The sequence below is a fragment of the Melanerpes formicivorus genome, unplaced genomic scaffold, assembly GCF_026170545.1.
Source record: "Melanerpes formicivorus ecotype bairdi unplaced genomic scaffold, bMelFor1.0.p_v2 SCAF_12, whole genome shotgun sequence".
Lineage (NCBI taxonomy): Eukaryota > Metazoa > Chordata > Aves > Piciformes > Picidae > Melanerpes > Melanerpes formicivorus.
Window position 1 is genome coordinate 19,726 of NW_027142364.1, and position 9,242 is coordinate 28,967.

Sequence of the window (9,242 nt, forward strand, 5' to 3'; positions counted from 1 at the left end):
ACACAGGACTCAAGGTGAAAGAAGAAGAAACCCTGAATACAGCCTCCACCCTCACTGGGGTGGAAAACAGAGAGGGAAAAACCACATCTGGGTGGTAGAAGTGTGACACATCTGGGAGCCTGGCCCACGGTGCTTTGTGCTCAGCCAAGAAGTTGCTTTTCCTCTTCCATTAAATTCTGCCACCATATTGCAGGGCTTTATCTGTCAGTCGTCAAGCCACAGGAGCAGGGTAGTCTGCACTGCACCTCGGTCCTGCCTCCTCAAAACCTTTGACAGGACCAGGCAGAAACACAATCACAGAATCAAAGAATCATTAAGGCTGGAAAATGTCTCAAAGATCATCAGGTCCAACATCAACCCAACCCCACCATGGCCACCAAGCCCTGGCCCCAAGAGCCATGGCCACAGGTTTCTGGAACCCCTCCAGGGATGGGGACTCCACCACCTCCCTGGGCAGCCTGTGCCAGTCTCTGACCACTCTTGCAACAAAGAAATGTCCAACTAGTCTCCAACCTAAGCCTCCCCCAGTGCAGTTTTAGGCTATTTCCTCTCATCCTGTCATTTGTGGCTTGGGAGAAGAGACCAACCCCGACCTGGCTCCAACCTCTGGAGGGAGCTAGAAGGTTTCCCCTCAGCCTCCTTTTCTCCAGGCTGAACATCCCCAGTTCCCTCAACAGAGCCTTCACCACCTTCTTTGCCCTTCTCTGGACCTGTTCTAGCATCTCAATGTCTTTCTTCTGTCACTTGGGGACATGGTTTAATGACTATGGTGGTGCTGGATTGATGTTTGGCAGTGATGACCTCAGAGAGCTTTTCCAACCTTGCTGACTCAATGATTCTAGGATCCATAGGAATCAGGTCCAGGATCAAGGGGTCAGTCCTGCTGCCTCTCCACAAACACCTCTGCCCAGGCTCAGCAGACAGACAACTTGCAGGGCTTTTGAGCACCCCAGGTGTTGGTTGTGGGGCCACAATTCCCCTTAGAGGTTTAGCAGCCCCCCAGCTCCACAGTGAATGCAAGGATGGGATGAGGGAATCTCTTTCTCCTCCCCTTTGGGAAAATGGACTATTTTCTTGCTCAGCTCTCCTGCAAATGGGCAGTCTCTTGCTGTTCCATCCATATCTGCAAGGAGCTTTGATCTCCTTTGCATCCCCCACGCTGTTGCTGCAGAAAGGATGCAGCCCCAGCCCCTGCTGCAAACCCAGCCAGAGATTACAGTAGTGTTGCACGGAAATTGAAGTCAAACCCTTTCCACCTCATTATATCCACACTGCCAGACACTGAGCTTCAGTTTGTGGAGTGAGAAATGGGGCAAGGCTTCTCCTTTCCTTTTCTCTGGAGGAGAGCAGGGCCAGAAGCTCCCCAGCCCAGCTTCGCTCTGTAATGAGGAGCAGCAGCAGCAGCAGCAGCAGCACGTCCATCAAACTGCTGCTTGAAATGAAGCTACACAATGTAAGTGCACAAAAACCCCAACAAGCTGGGGAAAAAAGAGGGGGGGGGGGGGGGGGGGGGGATATCATATTAGTGCTGCAAATTCAGCTTTCTTACTTTTGTTCCTGGACCAGAATTTAATAAAGCCCTGCCCGCTCCCCTGGAAAGCCACACGAGCCCCAAGCAAACAATCTCGTGGGCAACCACACAGTGCAGATGCCACAGCAAGGCTTTATTAAAGCCAGGCCTAGGGAAAGAGAAAAGAACCAGCAAAAAGGGAGTGTTTCTGTGAAGCTGAGAGGTGCAGAATCCTCTCAACAGCCCCCCTCCGGAAGGCTTGCTTTTAGCAAGTCACAGCCCCTGCCACGCAGCTTCGAGAGAGGAGCTGCTGGGGCTGAAGGTCAGAGGAGTTGTTTCTGGCCATCCAGGGTGGAGGTTTCAAGGTGGAATTGGGGGGAAAATGGATGGAAAAAAGTCAGAGATAATTCCACCAGGGTGGATGTCAGCAATGGCAAAAAGCAGCTTTAAAAGCAAGCAGCCTCCATTCTTCTTCCTCTCTTGGAGAATCCATCAATGGTGTTTTCACTTTGCCATTTACAGAATGGTTTTGGTTGGAAGAGACCTTCAAGATCATCCAGTCCAAGCCTTACCTCAGCACTGCCAGCTCAGCACTGAACCATGGCCCTCAGCACCATATCCACACAGCTTTCACACCCCTCCAGGGACGGTGACTTCACCACAGCTCTGGGCAGCCTGGGCCAGGGCTTGAGAACCCTTCTGGGGAAGAAATTGTTCCTCATGTCCAACCTAAACCTCCTCTGGGGCAACTTGAGGACATTTCCTCTTGTCTTACCAGTTGTTCCTTGGGAGAAGTGACTGAACCCCAACTGGCTCCACCCTCCTTTCAGGGAGCTGTAGAGAGCCAGAAGGTCTTCCCTCAGCCTCCTTTTCTCCCTTTGAGGTTGGGTTGGGGTTGGGTTCAGGTTTGACTTTGGGCTTGCTTTATGGTGCTCTGTGGTTGGTTTTTGACTTGGCTTGGGTTCAGGTTTGGATTTGGGTTGGGTTCAGGTTCAGGTTGGAGTTTGTGTTCAGGTTTGGGTGTGGGTTGACTTTGAGTTTGGATCAGGTGCAGATCTGGGTTGGTTTTAAGGTTTAGGGTTGGTTGACTTCGAGTTTGGATCAGATGCAGATTTGGGTTGGCCTCAGGTTGGGTTCAGGCTCAGGTTGGAGTTTGGGTTCAGATTAGGGGTTGGGTTGGCTTTGAGTTTGGATCAGATGCAGGTTTGGGGTTGGGTTCACATTTGAATTTGGGTTGGCTTTGAATTAGATTCGAATTTGGATTGGGTTCAGGATTGGATTTGGGTTCAGGATTGGATTTGGGTCAGGCTTGGGTTTGGGTTTAGATTTGTGGGGTTGTGTTTGAGTTCACGTTCAAGCTTTGGGTTCTCAGCCAAGTGTGAGCTCATCTTTGGCTTTGGGATTTGGGTCTGGGCCCCTTCTCAGACCTGCCCCCCAGCAGAGGATGATCTGAGGCTCGGAGCAATGGTGAGGACCAAGCTGCATTTAGCCAAGCATCCAAAACCTTCTTAGGATGAAAGGTGTTTGGGGTCAGAGCAGAACTTTCCCAGGGCACTTCTGAAGCAGTGCCTGTAGGAAGGAGACTTTCCTGGCTTCTCTTTTGGCTCATGCTGGCAATTGGTTCATTTCCAGGTACCAGCAAGAATGTAAAGATGGAATGAATCAACTCTTTCCCCTTTTTTTTTCCCTCTTTTCTTATCTTTTTATGATTATTATTATTATTTTGCAGCCCTTCTATGAAGAACAGATTTTTATGATTTTTTTTTCTCTTCTTTCCCATGGAGGAAATTAAAAATTCCATAAAAAAACTGAGAAGCTGTGGTGGTGCTGAGCACAGCAGCAGCTCGCAGTGTCGCTTCAGAGCGGGCAGCACATCTTGCACTCGAGTGGCAGGAAGGGAAACTGCAAAGTTTGGTTCAATTAGCTTCGTGGGGAGTGTTTGGAGGGGATTTTGGTCTCCTCTCTCCTCTCCTCTCCTCTCCTCTCCTCTCCTCTCCTCTCCTCTCCCTCTCCTCTCCTCTCCTCTCCTCTCCTCTCCTCTCCTCTCCTCTCCTCTCCTCTCCTCTCCTCTCCTCTCCTCTCCTCTCCTCTCCTCTCCTCTCCTCTCCTCTCCTCTCCTCTCCTCTCCTCTCCTCTCCTCTCCTCTCCTCTCCTCTCCTCTCCTCTCCTCTCCTCTCCTCTCCTCTCCTCTCCTCTCCTCTCCTCTCCTCTCCTCTCCTCTCCTCTCCTCTCCTCTCCTCTCCTCTCCTCTCCTCTCCTCTCCTCTCCTCTCCTCTCCTCTCCTCTCCTCTCCTCTCCTCTCCTCTCCTCTCCTCTCCTCTCCTCTCCTCTCCTCTCCTCTCCTCTCCTCTCCTCTCCTCTCCTCTCCTCTCCTCTCCTCTCCTCTCCTCTCCTCTCCTCTCCTCTCCTCTCCTCTCCTCTCCTCTCCTCTCCTCTCCTCTCCTCTCCTCTCCTCTCCTCTCCTCTCCTCTCCTCTCCTCTCCTCTCCTCTCCTCTCCTCTCCTCTCCTCTCCTCTCCTCTCCTCTCCTCTCCTCTCTCTCTCCTCTCCTCTCCTCTCCTTCTCCTCTCCTTCTCCTCATCACCATAAATCCCTGAACATAACAGCTGTCCAAGGGAGATGTGGATCATTGCTTCAGAAATCCTTTTATGTCTGTTTGTAGATGGCCCTGCCTTGTAAAAACCACTGGAGGCTGATGTAATAAATCCTCTTCATTTGTGTAGATTGCTTGCATTCAAATAAATTAGAGAATAAAAGCCCTGTCACAGCTCTGATTTCCTGGACAAGGCTGTCAAAGACCTGGTTTTGTCTGCAGTAAACTCAACAGGAAGGCTCTTGCCATGTTGCTCTGAGCACAGGCACCTTGGGGAAGGTGAATGAAGAGATCACAGAATCAGAGAATTGTCAGGGTTGGAAGGGACCTCAAGGCTCAGCCAGTCCCAGCCCCCTGCCATAGGCAGGGACACCTCACACCACAGCAGGTTGCTCACAGCCAGCCTGGCTGCAAACACCTCCAGGCAGGAGGCTTCCACCACCTCCCTGGGCAACCTGTGCCAGGCTCTCACCACCCTCATGGGGAAAAACTTCTTCCTCACATCCAAGCTCAATCTCCCCACTTCTAGTTTTCCTCCATCCCCCCCAGTCCTATCCCTCCCTGACACCCTCAAAAGTCCCTCCCCAGCTTTCCTGTAGCCTCCTTCAGATACTGGGGGGCCACATCAGAGTTTGGGTTGTGTTTCCTTTTGTCAAAAGGAGGTTGGAGCAAGGCCTGTGCTGGGCTCTTCTCCCAAGAAACTAAGGACAGGACAAGAGGAAATGTCCTCAAGTTGCACCAAGGGAGGTTTAGGTTGGACATTAGGAAGATTTTCCCCAGGAACTGAACTCAAATAATTCAAACCACTGGAAGCCAAAGTTCAATTCACCTTCACAAACCCCTCCTTCATTACAGGATGAGAAGAGAGAGCCTCAAGTTGCACCAGGGAAGGTTCAGGTTGGACATCAGGTTGGACATCAGGTTGGACATAAGGAACAATTTCTTCCCCAGAAGGGTTGTTTGGCCCAGCCCAGGGCAGTGGTGGAGTCCCCATCCCTGGAGGGGTTTCACAGCTGTGGAGATGTGCTGCTGAGGGCCATGGTTCAGTAGTGAGCTGGCAGTGCTGGGGTAAGGCTTAGACTGGATGATCTGAAAGGTCTTTTACAACTGAAATGATTCTGTGATTCTATCATTCCATAATTGATTCCAGGATTCTGTGCTTCTGTGTTTTCACAGCTCTATGACTCTATGAATTTCTGGTTCTAGGACTCTATGATTCTCTGATTTTAAGAATAGAATAGGAATAGAAATAGAAAGAAATAGAAATAGAAATAGAAATAGAAATAGAAATAGAAATAGAAATAGAAATAGAAATAGAAATAGAAATAGAAATAGAAATAAATAGAAATAGAAATAGAAATAGAAATAGAAATAGAAATAGAAATAGAAATAGAAAGAATAAGCCAGGTTGGAAAAGACCTTTGAGATCATCCAGTCCAACTTATCACCCAACACCATCTGATGAACTCAACCATGGCACCAAGGGCCTCATCCAGGCTCTTCCTAAACCCCTCCAGGGATGGTGACTCCACCACCTCCTTGGGCAGCACATCCCAAAGGCCAATCTCTCTTGCTGGGATGAATTTCTTCCTAACATCCAGCCTAAACCTCCCCTGGCACAGCTTGAGACTGTGTCCCCTTGTTCTGGTGCTGGTTGCCTGGGAGAAGAGACCAACCCCCACCTGGCTACAACCTCCCTTCAGGTATTGTAGACAGCAATAAGGTCTCCTCTGAGGACACCTTTATGCCTCTAAGATTCTCTGATTTTATGACTCCATGATTTAATGATTCCACTCATCCTGGCTTTACTTTTTATCCCCTCCAGCTTGTTATTCCAGCTGCTGCTCACAGCCCTTGTAAACCAACCCCCTTATCATCACTTGCCTGTAATTAGTGCTAAATGCATGTGGTTGGTTTCCCATATCAGGAGCCACACCGGGCAGCAAACCCACTTCAGATGCCAGCTCTCACCACGCTTTATGACTCTGTCATCTACTGCCTGGTAGCAGCAACCATTTAATGTGACAGCAGCAGCAGAACAGGGCTTGGGAGACAGGAGCTGCATCGTGTGGGGCAAGGATGAGCTCTGCTTATTGACTGTGATGCAGCTTGCCTGGCTCAGAAAACCTCTGATGCTGAGGCATGAGGAGACAGAGCACGTGGCAAAGAGAGGACAAACATTTTCAGCTGTTAACTCAGGTGAACAGCAGGGACTGGCCTGGGTTGCTGAAGGACTGTTCAGGAGCCAAGAGGAGGTTCAAAAAAGGCCAAGTCTTGCACCTGGGTCAGGGCAGTCCTCAATATCAGCCCAGCTTGAGGGGTGATGAGAGTGAGGGCAGCCCTGCAGAGAAGGACTTGGGGGGTGCTGGTGGAGGAGAAGCTGGGCAGGAACCAGCAGGTGAGACATGGACCTGTTGGAGGACACAATGATCCAGGGGCTGGGACCAGTCTGCTGTGAGGGCAAGCTGAGAGAGTTGGGATAAGAGAAGGCTCCAGGAGACATTTTTGTGTCCCTTCCCTTTCTGTGTCTTGGAGTAAACCGGAGGGATCCCCAAAAGCCAACCTCTCTGCCTCACAATGGCAGAGGATCAACACCTCCCTTGGTGCCTCTGTTTCAGAATGAAGATGCTGATGGAACTTTGGGATTTCGTTTCCAGCAGGAGCAGGAGGACAAACCCTGGGGACACTCGAGCTGTATTCCAGGCTGGCTCTTCCATCACCACCCCACGGGGCTCCGGGCTGCCTCATCTCCAGCCTGGTTCCTCCTCCATCACCTCCTCCCCACCCCAACAGCAATTATCATGCAAACCAGCAGCTCACAGCCTCGTTAGAGCCTTTCAAACCCCAAGTTCCTTGAAGTTGCGAGGCTCTGCCGTGAGCCTGGGCTGCCCACGAGCAGCCTGGTTCCCTGCCACACCGACGCACCTCCAAGGTGGCGCAAACAAGGAGCCAGCGGCGTGCCAGGGAGTGTTTACATGGCTGTTGTGCCACGCCGACGTCTGCCTGCTCCTGAAATGCTGTTAGCAGTTGTTAAGACAGCCAGAGCCCACCCATGGGAGCCTGTGCCCTCGTGAAACACAATTACAATGAGAATATCTCATTATCTCATTGGCTTTAGCTTCCTCTCCTGTTACCATGGTTTCAAATACACAGAGGAGCCTGCGACGAAGAGAGCTGCTAACAAAGAACATCTCCTTGTACAATGACATCAGATCGTGTTCGACAGCACAGACTTAATTAAACACCCCCCCGACGTCGGGCAAAATGGGGAAGTTGTGGAGACTTCGCCTGCTAAAGGGATCTCTGGGGCTGGAAAACTCCAGCCAGGACCAAGCCGCTGCTTCCTGGAGGGTAGCGAGGAGCAGGAAGCGCTGGGATGGAGTCACGGCGAGGAAAGTGGTGGCGAAAGCAGGGAGGGAATTGCTGATAAAGCTGTTGGCTGAAATGGGGGAAAAGAGAGTTGAGAAAATAGTCGATGGAAGCCTGGATACCAATCCATAAATCGGGGCTAAAATCTGGGCTAAAGTCGGGGCTAAAATGGGGACTAAAATCCTGGCTAAAGTCGGGGCTAAAATCTGGGCTAAAGCCGTCGCTGAAATCGCTGCTTGAAATAGTCGGGGAAATAATGAATGAAGGCATTAAAATAAAGCAGTTTGTGGAAGCGTGGGCAAAATACCTGCCCAAATAGTCGACGAAGTTGTCGGTTAAAATGAATACATCCTGGCTGAACGAGTTGATAAAGCGATTAATAAAATCGTTAATAAGGTTGTTAACAAAACGACGTGTGAAACTGGGGGCAGCGAAAGAATCGCCGAAATAGTTGAGGAAGGTGTGGGTGAAATTAATGAATCCTTGCTAAGAGGGCTGATAAAATGGTTAATAAAAGAGTTAATGACATGGTTAGTAAATGTATTCATTAAAATGTTAATAAAATTATTAATAAACTAGTTAATAAAATATTACTAAATCAATAAACAACGTTAGTAATAAAATAATTATCAACTTCATTAATAAAATAGTTGTCAATATCATTAGAATCAATAAACAATAATTATTATCAATAAATATAATTATCAATAAAATTGTTAATAAAATAACTTGTGAGACCTTGGGCAAAATAATTGCTAAAATTGTGGGTTAGATTATTAATTATTTAATGAATTATCAGTTGAGGAAATCGTTGCTATGAAAAAACCATAGATTGTTGCTCAGAGAAGTTGATAAAGTAATTAATACCATCATGGATAAGGAGAGCTGTGAAATTGTGGGGAAAATAATTGCTTAAAATTGGGGATTAGATTATTAATTGAATAATAATTAATTAATATATTAGCTAATTAATAAAGCAATTAATAGCATTGGTTGCAAAGCTCTGGGCAAAGCAGCTGCCCAAATGGCTGAGGAAGTCGTTGGCAAAATCAATAAATCATCGCTAAAGCCATTGCTGTTCAGCTGTGATGCAATAGTTCCTAAAGCAATGAAATGGTTTGTGGTGAAACTGATAAAATCATTGATAAAATCATCAATAATATCCCTCCCAACATTGCTGCTAAAATAAGTATTAAAATCCCTTAAATATTAAAGACGTTAATTAATAATTAAGCAGGAACGATTCAATTGGTCATAAAAGCATTGACAAAATGCTTTATGCACTTCTTGATCAACTAATTGACTGGATAATTGATTAAAATATTGATCAAATGGTTGGTAAATTAGTTGATAAAGTGATTGACCAAAGTATTGGTAAAATCGTTGCTAAAATGATGGATAAAATGATTGATGAAGTCATTGCTAAAATGATTGATAAAATGATTGATGAAGTCATTGCTAAAACGATTGATAAAATGATTGATAAAATGGTTGCTTAAAATCTTGATAAAATAATTGATTAAATGATTGATCAAATCATTGATAAAATCATTGATAGAATTGTTGATTAAATTGTCGCTTAACCACATACAACTGTTGACATTGTTGATCAAATCACTGATAAGAGAGTTGATGGAATCAACGATCAAATGATTGATCAGATTGTTGACCAAATGGCTGTGCAAATCATTGATGAAATCATTGATCAAATCGGTGGTGACACTGCAGATAAAACAATTGATGAAGTCATTGACATCATCATTGATTAAAG